Raw genomic sequence first — 15417 nt, 5'->3', positions numbered from 1 at the left:
AGCCCTATGAGCTTTTCAGCCAAAATATTAAGTAGATTGATATAACTTACCTAGCATCATTGCCACAATCTCTGTCTGACACAAAAAATACAGCAAATGTCTGTAGGGGCAAGTTTCTGCCCATAAAGGAATTTTTGGTCCTTAATGTGAGAGAATCATGACTCTTGGTTATATTTCTATCTACTGACCCCAGTGACATTATTGTGCATTGTTTTGCAAGCACTGTGTGTTTTAGTGAGTAAGAGATGAGTAAAAGAGCAGTTTCCTGACAAACTAATGGAAGAACGTTTCTCGACATTATAATATAAAGCAGAACAATGGAAAAGCATATCCTTTTTTAAGGTATTTGAAATATAGGGCAGGTGCCGTTAGGAAGAAAAAAATATTTTTGAGTACTTTGAGCTAGGACTCTTTGTGATTAAGCAAATAAGCAAGCGAAATCCTTTGAGGAATGAACTGTGCATGAGTGTGTGTGTGTGTGTGTGTGTGAGAGAGAGAGAGAGAGAGAGAGACAGAGAGACAGAGACAGAGAGACAGAGTGAGAGATTTCTTATTGGAGCTAAGTGAAGCACTATTTATTTATTTGAAAGGTAGTTACAGAGAGAGAGGCAGAGCATGGAGGGGGCGGAGGTGGGGATGGTGGAAGTATCTTCTATCCACTGGTTCACTCCCCAAATGGCCACATGACTGGGGTTTGGACAGGCCGAAGCCAGGAGCCAGGGGCTTCTTCCAGGTCTCCTTGACTGGAGGCAGAAGCCCAAATACTTGATCCATCTTCTGCTGTTTTCCCAGACACATTAGCAGGGAGCTGGATTGGAAGTGGAGCAGCCATGGGATGCCAGCGCTTGCGTGGGATGTGAGTGTCAAAGGCGGCAATTTAACCTGCCATGCCATAACCCAGCCCCTAAGTGAAACACTCTAAAAGGTGTTAAAGAGTATTCTTTAGATGACTTTTAGTGGTCTATTAAATCATTTTCCTAAAAGCCAGGGAAAGATAGAAAAACTGAAGGATATTCAATTTAGAAAAAAAAAATGCTTCCTATGAAGCAGGCAATAATAATATCATTCATGACAATCTTATGAATGTTCTTGTGAATCATTTTAAGGTCAACCTTGACAGCCAATAGCACCTTCACAGAAAATATTTTGTTGGTTTAGGTGCTTTAGACAACTCAAGGCAGTGTGAAATTTGCATGTCTTATCTTAAATGGCCTCTCAAGAACGAGCATTCTGTATCAAAGTCACAAACCATGGCCGTCTGTATGGCTTGATGGCTTATTCCCTAGTAACTGGCTTGTTGAAGTGGAGTCATTCATTTGGAAGACTTCAGCTGTCTGGCTCCTGCACCTCAGGCTTTCTTTGGAGTGATTACACAACCTGCAGTTCCCCTGAGTGGGAGGTCTGCCAGGCTGACTAATGAAGACTGTCACCGTGATGCGACAGTTGCCAGCCCTAGCAACACTGTTGTTCCAGCGCTGGATTATGTAGCAAAGTGGCACTTTCAGTGTTAAAGTGAAGCCTGATTCATCATCTTGGGCTCTTTTCTGAACCGGTGTCTTAGGAACATGTTGTTATCTACATGGAGCGAAATAGGCATTGTTTATATCCTTAGCTAGTGCAGGCTGAATAAAATGAAGTCTCGTGGAGGGTACAAGATAATGGCATTGCAGTCCTCAGCAGTGGGCTGTATAATGGCTGTATAATTGGAAAGTCTATTTATTGCCTTGGCACTTGGAGTGTAACAGGAAAAAAGAGTAATGATAGTCATGCAGATGATGTTTAGCTCAGTGTGGCAAGAGCCTTTGGTGAAACCTTAGTTTCAGTTTTAAGAAGTTGCATTTAAATGCATTTCAATGTAACTCAGGTTTCTATTCCAGGTCATTTCTTTCACAACCTTTCAGAAGCCTTAGTTCCTTCTTTCTAGTGGTGGTAGTGGGCAGCATGCCTCACAGAAGGGAAAGTTGTTCGTTTCTGCAGAGTTGGTGGTCAGCAGAACCTGAAAGTAAAGGATTCAAATACAACTTTATCTATTTGTTCACTTTATTCAAATGTTTTGAAAGAAACCATAGGGCCACTGAATTCACTGGGATAAGAAAAGCTTAAAATGAGTCTTCCTAGGCACTTAGGTGTTATATCTTTTTTGAAAGCTCATGCAGCACTTGGCTGTGGCAAGTCAGCAGAAAGTCCAGGAACAGGTTTGGTCCCTCATCAGCCATTTGACCTAGACCAAGGCCTCTTCTGCATCTATGACCTGGTCTGCAATTCTAGGACAATCCCCTGTAACTCTCTATCAGTGGTATTGTGAGGCTCACACTGGACAATGGATCTGAAAGGCTTTTGTTGAATGCAAACCGCTCCACCAAAATGAGGTATGGTTACTAATCGTTGTTACTGGGGTCATAAGCCAAGTCCAGGTTGGCAGATGATGTTTTCATTGAAGGATTAAGAAAGGATGATATGAGGGTATCCAAATGGAGCTCGAGGTACTTAATGTTCATGCTTCTACTAGGGCCAAAGAAAGGCTAGGCCAAGAGGAGCTGGACTACTCTTCACCGGCCAGGTCTCATTCAAGGGAAACATTTGGGCAGGTGTAGCGCTTCTGAGATGAACTCTAGATCTTGGCTTCCACATCCTGACATTATTCCTAGGAGCTCAGGAGATTCTCTTTTGGGTACCTTTGTCTCTGTGGCATACTAAAACAAAGATACTACTGGGTATTGACTTTGAGCATAAAAAGCTGCCTCTTCTCTTTGAAGAGACATGAAATCACACATGCACACAGATCTTCCATAACTATATTCCTTAATACATCCCATCATAATTTGCCTATAGTTTTGACCTTGAAAATAAAATCCTTCCAACCATACCTGTACTTTCTTCTCTATTAGGAATTGTTGCGAATGAGCATAATCATACACAGCAGACAGGTTTTTCATTTATAGTCCCTTAGTGATAGTCAAAGGCATAAAACAAAACAAACACAAAAAAATCAGGGATAAGGTTTGGTAACAGCTGCTTTCTAGCCCCTTCCTTGTACCCACATGGCTGCTATTGTGTTGACATGTTTTCTTTGGACTAGCTCCTAGACCTATGTATTAACTTTGAATGTAATTACAACATTAATTTACTTCTTTGGCCAGAGACAATTACATGCTGTATTAAGGAGATAAACTCAAGCTTGATAATCAAAGTATGACATAGTACTGATAAAGCAGTGAGCTTTCATGTCATGAAACCCTGAAAATCAAAGACATCAAAAATAGACTGAGAAATGTTTAAAATGCAATTTATCAGAGTATACAGAAGACAACTGGTGACTGTGTTAGTCCACCTGTGTGGCTAAAACAAAGTACCGCAGAATGGATAATTTGTAAATAACAGCAATTTATTTCTCACAACTCTGGAGACTGGAAGTTCAAGATCAAGGTGACAGCATCAGGCAAGATCTGCTGCAAAGAGGAAGAATGCTGTGTCTCGTGTGCAGAACAGTGGACGAGAGGAAATCCTCTTCTACATGGCATTAATCCTCATAACATAAATGCTTCCCAAAAGGCTCAGTTTCCCGACATTTCTGCACTGAGTAGAAGATTTCTGACACATAAATTTGGGGGGATATGTTCACACCAGGAGAGATTTATTCCTTTTTTTTTTTTTTTTGGTCATTTGTGTTTTCTTAGGCTGTTCCAGTCTTTGGGGAAGGAAAGATAAAATGGAGTGAGATGAATAGTTATAATGGTTTTCTAGGTTGTTTTCTACTTTTTCAAAGAACTATTTATTTATTAGAAAAGCAGAGTGACTGAAAGAGAGGGAGAAGCACACACACACACACATACATCTTCACCCACTAGTTCATTTTTCAAATGGTCACAGTGCCCAAAGGCTGGACCAGGCCAAGCCCAGTAGCCTAGAACTCCATCCAGGTCTCCCACATGGGTGGTAGGGGCCCCAGGTCCTTTTGCCATTATTTGTTGAATTCCCAGGTACATTGGCAGGAATCTGGATGGGAAGTGTAGCAGCCAGTTCTGGAACTGGCACTCTGACTTCTGGTGTTGCAAACGCTGGCTTAGCCTGCTGTGACAGTAAGCCAACTCCTCATCCCTGTATTTTTTAAAAAAAATTTTATATAAAGAAACCATATTTCATATATACCATATATACCATTTTAAGACCATAATAATATTTCCAACCCCACCTTCCCTCCTTCACTCTCACTCTCCCTGCTCCTTCCTTTCTTATTTTTCTTTGAATTGCTACAACGACATACTTTCCATTTACTCTATAATCACAAGCTTAATCCTTCGCTAAATAAAGAATTCAACAAATAATAAGTAGAAAGACCGCTGTTTCTCAGGAGTACAAACAAATGCTTTAAGAAATTATTAAATCTCGGGCCGGCGGCTTGGTGTACTAGGTTAATCCTCCACCTGCGGCGCCGGCATCCCACATGGGCGCCGGTTCAAGTCCCTGTTGCTCCTCTTCCGATCCAGCTCTCTGCTGTGGCCTGGGAAAGCAGTAGAAGATGGCCCAAGTGCTTGGGCCCTGCACCCGCATGGGAGACCAGGAAGAAGCATCTGGATCCTGGCTTCAGATCGGTGCAGCTCCAGCAGTAGCAGCCATTTGGGGAGTGAACCAAAGGAAGGAAGACCTTTCTCTCTATCTCTCTCACTGTCTGTAACTCTGTCAAATAAATAAATAAAATCTTTAAAAAAAAGAAAGAAATTATTAATTCTCAAAATGTTAATTTTACTCATATATTTTTATGTAATCTATATATTAGTTACTACAAACCACAGAAAACATATGATATTTGTCTTTGGGGGACTGGCTTATTTCACTGATCACAATGATCTCCATTTGCATCTACTTTGTTGTGAAAGAAAGGATTTTATTTTATTAATGGCCCCTCACCCCTACTTCTAGTTAGAGAATTTTAAACTATCAATGAAATTTCATCTCCTCAATTATTTTTGAAGTCTATTCAGGATATCTCATTGTCACTGGCATGTAGTTTCTTTCAGTTGATTTTGTCATGTTCTGTTTCTTGTGCGTTTCCACCCCTGGGAAGAAGTGCCCAGGCATCCCCAAGTCCCGCTCGCTCAGGACTGCTGCTCTCTGTTACCACAACAAGAAACATCCTGAAACCTTCCAGATGCTAAAGTGAGAGGATATTCTCTGGAAGCTTTAGTGGCTGAAGACATGAAGTTCATGGATTTTGTATGCAGAAGGTAGAAGAATACCCATTCATGCCCATTGTGTCATGTGAATATCAAAATACTGCTGTTTTCTGAGCCTTTAGTAGAAACAATCATTTCAGGATTTACTCTTTTCTCCATGGGACTAAGCCATAAGTCTATGAGTCTGATGAGGGCAAATCTGTCACACTGAACTCCAGCAAAGCATGTGGAGTTCAGCAGTGGCCAGACCACTGAAGCAGTGGTCCCAGCTCAATCAAAACCATTTCCATGGGTTTGGAAGGTGCCTTGACTTCTCGTTCTGGCCCTTTATCATACCCTCTGTAAATGAGGCACAAAATCTGGGCTGTAGGACCATGAACTTCCTGAGGAGTGGCTGCCACAGGGTCAAGACTCAGTAAAATCAGCTGTCTTTTTTCTCCCAAGATACTCACAACCAGGGAAATGTAATTCTCAATGTGAAAAAAAAAATCAATACACTAATTTAAAATAAGCATAGTAAAAACTCCTCTTAAAGAAGTTTCTTCATACGAACATGATGAAACTTATTTCTTATGTATTTGGAAGAAAAGGTAGGCTTTAGAGGACTAACTTTTTCCCCAAGGGTCACTTCATATGCTGGGCAGAGACTGGGTGTGAAGTTTTGTTGTAACAAACATTTATATTGGGTGACCATACATTCATTCAGACCATTTCAACAACTGTGTTTGTTTTTTGCTTGATTTTCCTGAGTGGCCATATAGTGCCAGATGTCCTGATTGAGCTGTCGTTTTCCCTCCATGACCGCATTAGCAGCACTGATGGAATGAAATGGAAATTTCCGACACAGTGTAAACCACAACCTTAATATTTCTATGTATGTTTTTTATGTATCGCATGAGAGCAATCATACAGCTGCAAAGGCTACCATGAGAAATGACTAGTAAAACTCATAAAAACACTGTGAAATTCTGTAAAAATGAGGATGATGATGGAAAGTACAACCCTGAAGACTCTGTTTCATTCCTAAAATATGCATTTCTAATAAACTACTTAATAATAGAGTGAATGGGAAATTACTTATGCCAAGTGATTACCAAATCCATCTTGAAATATGATTCTTTCTCAGTTCAACAACATGAACTATAAACTGTGATCAGAATGAGAATCTAGATGTTTCTTTTAGCATAAATCTGAATCATTTTTTATTTTCTTAATTGTATCTGCTATATCTTCTTGAGGTGATAACTAAGAAGTAGAAAATAACTAGGCTTCAGAATTAGATTTTATCTTCTTTTCAAATAGGTACTTTCATGCATTAAGTTCAATTTCCAAAATCTGTCTTAGTGGTGGGAACTTTTGGTTGAAGAAATAAACTCTTGTGTTATGAAAATTGTCTCAGCGGATTTCATTGCATTGCCATTCTTTTATTCATGAGTAATGACTGCCAAAACTTATTTCAAAGTGTAATGATGAATATGCTAATATAAATTTTGTTTCCATTTACAAGTAATTGAATATCTTATGGAAGAGAACTAGTTCATTATCACAATGTGAATGCTGAACTGAGTGGACTCTTATGGGTTTTCTTGACCTATTTTTCAAAAACTAGACCTCAAGGAATCAAGTTTTCACAAATTTCTTCATACGATATCTATTTACCTTTCATTTGGGTCTGAAACATTAGGACTTTTGCTAATGTTAGAACTCAATACATTTTAAATCCTTCCCACTTTTTGCTGTAATAGCAAAATTTTCAAATTTTAAAATAGGATTTTAAAGCAGCAGGGAGTCAGTTACCCCAAACTTATCCATATTTATAATTAAAAGTTTACCCCAAACTTATCTGTGTTTACAATTCTACAGAGAAAGAATGAAAGCAATTTTTATTTATACTTTATCCATAAGCTTTAGAGGTGTTCTGAAAACAACTAAGAAGACAATTTTGAACAAGAATTATGCTTAGCAAAATAACAAATAATACTTACCAAAATAAATAACTACTCAAGGAACTATTGTTTATATGCCACTAAAAAAATCATGTCCTCATCAAAATAATACCACGTTGTTGTTAAAATGACGTAGGCCTTACATAATTTTATTTAGATAGCTATTTTTACTTTTTTCTAAAATGTTTATTTATGTGACTGGCAGAGTGACAGAGAAAGAGATAGACAGAGAAATAGAGAGAGGTCTTCCATCCTGTAGTTTATTCCCCACATGGCCATAATGGCTAGGACTAGGCAAGACACAGGCCAGGAGCCAGAAACTTCACCTGGATTTCCCACGCCAATGGCAGGGGCCCAAGTAGCTGAGCAACTTCTGCTGCTTTCCCACACACATTAGTAGGGATCTAGATTGGAAGCAGAGCAGCCGGGATTTGAACCAGGGCTCCAACATGGAATGTATCACAAGTGATAGCCCGCCCACTGCACCACAGGGCCAGGTACCTAATTATTTGATTTTTAACCATGAATTATAATTGCCAATATAGGCTTCTAAATGATCAAGTCTTAATATTTCAAAATGTCCTTTAAACATTGAATTCAATATTAAATAATCAAATTCATTGTTTAAATATCAAGCCATTGGAAATTATTCTGATTGTACTTATTAGAGTCACCTGACAGTTTTTCAAGTTTAAGGAGATTTCAGAAGTTATGATTTGAGTGAAGAAAAGCTGTCTCTTGTTTGTGGGTGGTTTTAACAGTGATAACAACTTGTACTTAGATTAGTTGAGTCAGACTAAGCTTCTTGTTCTAAAATGGGTATTTACCAACTCCAAGACTGAAGGCCAAAAATATTTCTTTCTTATACATAAATGATTTTGCTTTCAGATGTTCTTATTACTTACCATATCTCCTAACACACTGATTACGGTGTTCATTGTGGAGGATTTAGTCATTCTCTGTGCCCAATATATTTAAAAGCAGTGATTTTTAAAATACATTCATTTGAAAGCCAGAATTACAGAGAGGCAGAAGCTAAGGCAGAGAGAATGAGATATGCCATCTGCTGGTTCACTCCCCAAATGGCTGCAATGGCTGGAGCTGGGCTGATCTGAGGCCAGTAGCCAGGAGCTTCTTCCAAGTCTGCAATGTGGGTGCAGGGGCCCAAGCACCCAGGCCATTTTCTCCTGCTTTCCCAGGCCATTAGCAGAGAGGAGGATCAGAAGTGGAGCAACTGGGACTTGAACCAGAGTCCATATGGGATGATGGCACTGTAGGCAACAGCTTTATCCACTATGCCATGATACCGGCCCCACCATGATACTATTTTAAAAGACAATTTCAAACTATTAAGCATAAAACATTTAAGTGTTTGAGTTTACAGCAATCATATTAGCATTTCTGAATCATTTTTTTTACAATCCTCAGTCATCTAGAGACTTGGACTGATTATCTTGATTGATTTATTTTTAATTTATATTAATTTACTTACTTTTATTTAAAAGACCAGGAGATTGATGAAGATATTCTGTATTCTAGTTTGCTCCTCAAGTGTCTGAAACAGTTAGGGTTGGGCCAGGTCAAAGACAGGAGCTTAGAACTCTACCTAGGTTTCCCATGTGAGTGGCAAGAATCCAAGACCTTGGTCCTATTATCTGCTGCCTCCCATGGTGCACGTTAGCAGGAAACTAGAACTGAAAATGGAGTAAAAACTAAAACCCAAGCACTTCCATATTAGATGCAGATATCCTCAAACTAGACCCGGATATTTATTTTCTTGAGTAAGATAATTCTCTTGCTAATTGAGGTAGCATTTTTGTATGTAAGACTGTAGCAAAAGAAAAATGCTTTATATTTAGACTTCTCCTTTATAAAAACTATGCTGGGAAAATGAATTGATTCTCATCATTTTTCTGGACTATCTCAGAAATAATCAGCAATTATTCTTAAAAAATGGAGCAGGATTTCAAAATAAGAGGGGAACTTTCAAAGCCATTGGTTCCAATCTATGAGTGTGTAAGAAAGGATTTTTCCCAGAAGTTGTAATTTGATCTAAGAAGGGATCATATCTGTGTAATCATGCCCAATGGAAGGTGCTGCTGGGAATTATTTTACACAAGTGAAATTTTACTTAAAGTTTTGTCTAAGTTCAGAGTAAGATTCACCTCAAAATCAAGAGCTTCATTTGTAGGGGTTCCTTCCACATGCGTGGAAGTCACAGAAAGTCTTCACAAGAGCACTTATATTGTATATAAAGTTTGCCAAATACTGCAGCCACTATTAGTCAAGGGCATTCTTTCTACCACCACATCCTCTGTATTACACCTTCCATTTTGTCACGTGGCATTGGAATGGCAACATTTGGGTGATTTGGCAGAAAAATGCTGAGTTGGAGATTTATTTATTTATTTGTTTTTAAAGCTTTATTTATTTGAAAGTCAGAGTTACACACACACACACACACACCCAGAGACCGGGGGGGGGGGGTGGTCTTCTATCTGCTGGTTCACTCCCCAGTTGGCTGCATTGGCTAGAGCTGTGCTGATCTGAAGCTAGGAGCCAGGAGCTTCCTCAGGGTCTCCCACGTGGGTCCAGGGACCCAAGGACTTGGGCCATCTTCTACTACTTTCCCAGGCCATATACAGAGAGCTGGATCAGAAGTGGAGCAGCCAGTTCTCAAACTGGTGCCGATATGGGATGCCAGCCTTGCAGGTGGCAGCTTTACCTGCTACTCCACAGCGCTGGCCCCAAGGGGATTTATTTAATATAAAATGTTCATATATATTCAGATAGATAGATATAGATACATCATGTTGTTCAAAGTAACATTTTCTTTTAAAAACATTCATCTTATTTGAAAGGCAGAGAGAGAGAGAGAAAGAGGGAGAGAGAGAGAGATTCCACCAGCCGGTTCGCTCCCCAAATGGCTGCAATGGCTAGATACGGGTCAGATTGAAGCCAGAAGCCTGGAAATCCATCTGGGTATCTCATTTGAATGACGGAAGCTCAAGTACTTGGGCCATCTTCTGTTGCTTTCCCAGGTGTGTTAGCAGGCAGCTGGATAAGAAATGGGACAGCTGGGACTCAAACCAGCACCCGTCTGGGATGCCAGTGCTGCAGACGACGACTTAACCCACCCACAATGCTGGCCCCTGAACTCTTTTTCTTGAACACATACACCATTTATAAAAGTTTCAGATTTGGTCTTGAATTTAGTCTCTTTTTTCTATACTGTAACTGAATCAGTGTTCTAGGTTCTAGAACATAATGTATCAAAATATTTGAAAACTAATTGACCAAGTTAATAGATGAAATAATATTAAATTATAAAAACGGAGAATTTGCTTCGGGTTTAAAAATCTGATAAATGCTAATCACGCTTGGATATTTCTTTTATTTATAATTTTGATTTTTTCATCAAGGAATTTTGCATTTAAAAGTAGTACGTTTATTTATATTGGTTGCTGAAGTTTTTGGCATCCGTTGGAATGCTCATGAGGTGAGTGCCTCACTTGTTTCATTGTTGCCACTCTGGAGTTATTGACCACAAGAGCTACCCTGTTAAAATGTTTAACAATAATTCAGGAAGGAATATAAGTGATATTTCTTTCTTTCTAGTTTACACAATGCTATGTAAGATGAGAAGATTTATAATATCTAGGAGAATGACCAAAAGTAAAAAATGAGCTTAAACAAAATAAAGTTAAGCCCTTATTTGCATTTAGAAAACCAACTGGAAAATGCAAAGATAACTAGTTTATTAAAGGCTTATGTGAAAAATGACTTGGGTCTAACTTACAATAAGCTCAATATGAGTTAGAAGTGTGATACAGTCAGGAAGAAATTGTGCCTCCAACAGTCATGTTAGTCTTGATTCCCCTCCTTGCTTTTCCCTGCCTCTGCTCTGTATTTCAAGAACTATATTTCCTATTCCCCTGGACCTTGGTTTCCTGTTATGTTCAACCAATGTCGTGTTCCAGCTGATTACCGGAGGGTGAGAAGGGAGGAGAAACAGTAGTACTTCTATGCCTAGCTCCCTTTGTCTTAGAAAGAGCTCTCATTCCAAGGGCAGTCTGTGCTAGGTCTGAATTTCAAATTTCTTTCTTTTTTTTTTTTTCTGCATTCTAATTCTGTATCTTAGGGGTGGTGAATGAATTTCTGCTTTTGTTAATCGTTGGTAACCTCTGCCTTCCTTTTTAGTTTCTCAACTCTTCCATCATGTATGTAACCACATTTTTTTTTTTTTATGTTTGCTTTATAGTCTCCAGGTTTGGAAGTTGTAGAGTAATATTTATTTTCCTGGTGGGATTGTGAATTATAAAAAATTTATGTTCCAATAGAAAAAGCATGCAACTTTAAGCATGGGGATTCTTTCTATGTGCAAATGGAATATTACACTTCCTCTATTTAATTCTCAGAACCACCATGTACTAACCACCATGTAATTATTGACTATTGTATGAGTCAATAATTTATCCACACCAGAATTTACTGACCTAGAAAATGGTGATGGTGGTAGTGTTTATCCTATGTACTCAGAAGCTCAAATGGCCTCATATGTGTGGTAGAACTTTATAAAATATAAGGAAAGTGTTACTGCTGTTATTGTTATACTATTTGAAGAACTATTTACCCCATGCAGGAGAGACCCAAGAAAAGAAATGATTATAGTCTGCAACATAGTGCTATCATAGACAGAAGAATGTCCAATGGGTGGAAATTCCAAAGAAATAGTATAAAGCAGAACTAGTCCATAAGTAAAGCTATTCAATAATCTAAAATGTTATCATAGAAAGCAAGGAGCTCCTGATATTTAATCATATTCCAGAAGAGCCCCATAACTCACGAAAGAGGTCAGATAAAAATTCCTTAGAGAATAGCACTACAAAAATTACTAACATCTATTTAAGCATAGAGATACAGTAATTCATCAAACATCACAAATCTAGTAAGTAGGAGATCTACAGGCTATAGTTTTAGGAAATTCAGTCTATACAGAAGATGTTTAGTAAATATATTTTGGATCAATGTATTTTCTATAATTGCCTTTTATGAATACTTTAAATTTTTCTTATAGAATCTACCTTAGCTTTGTTTGTGATAATATCTTTCTCTGGTCACAAAAATGATTCCTATTTATTATCAATAATTTGGAAAGTATGGAAAAGTAGACTTAATAAGTAATCACAAAATCCAGAGATAAAATTTTCTTGAATTCTCCAGGTACTTTTTCTATTCATAGCATTCATACACAAATGTGAGCATACTTCAAAAATTTGTGGAAACCCAGAATGAAAAGATATGTTTATTTAGTGCAAACAACATTGAAAATCCCTGCATAGTTCTCACATGGGCACTTTCCATGAACTTCCTTAAAGTATCTTAGTATTTTTATTTTTTATAATTTAGAGTCTCTCTCTCTCTCTCTCTCGCTCTCTCGCTCTCTCTCTCTCTCTCTCTCTCACACACACACACACACACACACACAGACACACACAGAGAGAAGACAAAGATAGAGAGAACTATCATCCTCTGATTCACTCTCCAAATGCCTGCAATGGCGGGTACTGGCCAAGCCAAAGCCAGAAGCAGGGCACTGAATTCAGGTCTCTCAAACAAGTAGCAGGAGTCCAATTACCTGAGTCACCACCTGCTGCCTCCCAAGTTGGGCATTCATAGAAAACCATGAGCCAGAGGTGGATATTGAACCCAGGAAATCCAATGTGGGACACAAATGTCTTAACCAGGGTCTTAGCTGCTAGACCAGATTTCCATTCCAAGAAGAACATTCTTTCTTTTCCCTTTTAAAGGAATTTATTAATGTATTAGATTCTCAGAATCACAGCAAATGCATAATAATTACTACCACACAATTGTCATTAATCCCATCCCAGTGTTAATGTGATATTAATACAAAGAGAACAAATTCAATGTAGTTCAAATATACAATTATAAGAATATAACAATTCTCCCCCCCCCCCCCAAGCATTCTTGACAGAACAGTTACTAGAGAAACCTCAAGTAAGAGCAGTGTGTCTGAGCATGGTAAGTGAGGGCAGTGGTATAGGATGCAGTTGGAGTAAACAAGGATTCAGATCATATAGAGCTTTGTAAGTTAGAGTCAGTATGGTAGAAATTATGAACTCATCAAAATCCAATTTTTTTTTCTTTCTAAGCATCAAATTTGACTACATTTTTCAGACTTCCTTCCTGTTAATGGGAAACTGTTTGAGTTCTGGACAGTAAAATCTAAGCAAAAATACTGATATCCACCTGCCAGTTAAGATTGTGAAGTAGATATGCTTAATCCCTAGTTTTTCACACTTAGAAGACTCTAAGGACCTAGATGAGAGTATAAATGCAAAGATGGATATAACCTAGGTCCGTGAGACAAGGGTGGGAACTGGGTGATGAGGCATGGAACTATTTCAGTGATTCACTAAAGAGATGGCTATGATACTAACAGAGATGGAGGTTAGTGAAAAGATCATGGATTTGTTTTGGAGAAGGCCTGACCTATACCAGTTTATAAGGAAGGATATTAGAAACCTCAACTTCAACCCTCTCAGTGCAAGGTATTCATGTGATGTGATGAGTACAGAGAAAGTCGATTGAAGCTCCCCTAAAAGTAAGAGGACAACACTATGGCAAAGCAATTCCCCAATTGACCAATTCTGGGTTTTGTGCTTGCAAATAGAGATTAAGAAACAACAACTCATAAAAATAGAACAACTGTAGGATCTAGCTGTCCCACTTCTGAGTATATATTCAAAGGAAACAAGATCAGAATCGTAAGGACATATATGTACTCTCATACTGCCGTATTACTCACAATAGGCAAGATATACACATAGAAATAACCTAAGTGTACATCAATGAATGAATGGGTAAAGAAAATAATACACACATACATACATACACACACACACAAACATGTATTGGGATATTATTCAATTTTAAAAAGTAGGAAATTCTCTCACTTGTGAAAACATCTATGAATCCGAAGGGCATTATGGTAAATAAGATAAGCTAGGCACAGAAAGACAACTACCACATGGTCCCACTAATTTGTGGAATCTAAAAATATATTAAATCATGAGACATAATAAAAATGTGGAATAGAATTTGTCTAACATCAAAGGGCTAACATCAAATGGAGGATTACTGGTCAACGAGTGCCAGCTTTCAAATACAGGATAATAAATTCTGAAGACTTAATAAAACATGATGGCTATAGTTAAATAATAATAAATTATATACTTGAAATTTGCTAGCAGACTAGATTTTAAGTGTTGTAACAACCAAGACATGTGTGATGTGATAGATTAATTAGCTTGAATAGAGGAATAATTTCACAATGTATTCACATGTCAAAACATTACATTATATACTATATATGTGTATGTATATATCAATATACACTCAGTGTTTGCCAGTCATACTTCAGTTTAAAAAAGAATAGCAGTGTAAGGGAATGGCAGAGTAGAAATATGACACAGAAATATTAAGGGGACTGGTGCAGATATTAAGTCTATGGAAGAGAACATATACACATAACCTAGTGGCTATCAGAAAACATTTGGAAAAAATTCAATCTTCACAAATTCTCGTTATCTGAAGTTTTAGAAATTTTGCTGAGTTCCTAGAGTCACAATTGAAAGTTCTTTCTACCTACTCCCTTCATTAGGAAAACGGTCAGTGAGGAAATCTGATCTCTAAGATGAAGCAAGAATTAACATGAATGCACTGAATTGATACATGTGTAATATCCACAAGATGCAGAAAATTAAATTTTGAGAAATGAAAAAAAACATATTTGGCAGCTGTATTTTTTGCTCTAAGGAATAATAGTAATTAAGCAGATATCTAGTTCTAACATTATAATCTCATTTTTAATGTATGTCCTTTGGTAAAAAATTACATCAGGCTTTCTCTCATCGTTGACAGAAAATTTTAAATTATTTTCTCTTACTAGACAAAGATTTGTTGTTTTTTCTATATCACTGTAGATTTGTTTATTCCAGAGAGGCAGGGATTCATCAATACAGCTCACAACTGAGTAATGAGAGAGGTCCCACGGAAAGAGTGAATGGATTTGTTGGTGTGGTATTGATCTTTCTTTCTTTCTTTCTTTCTTTCTTTCTTTCTTTCTTTCTTTCTTTCTTTCTTTCTTTCTTTCTTTCTTTTTTGACAGGCAGAGTGGACAGTGAGAGAGAGAGAGAGACAGAGAGAAAGGTCTTCCTTTTCCCTTGGTTCACCCTCCAATGGCTGCTGCGGCCGGCGTGCTGCGGCCGGCG

This window comes from Lepus europaeus, chromosome 15, assembly GCF_033115175.1.
Source record: "Lepus europaeus isolate LE1 chromosome 15, mLepTim1.pri, whole genome shotgun sequence".
In the NCBI taxonomy this organism is placed as follows: domain Eukaryota; kingdom Metazoa; phylum Chordata; class Mammalia; order Lagomorpha; family Leporidae; genus Lepus; species Lepus europaeus.
This window is presented reverse-complemented; position numbering follows the sequence as displayed.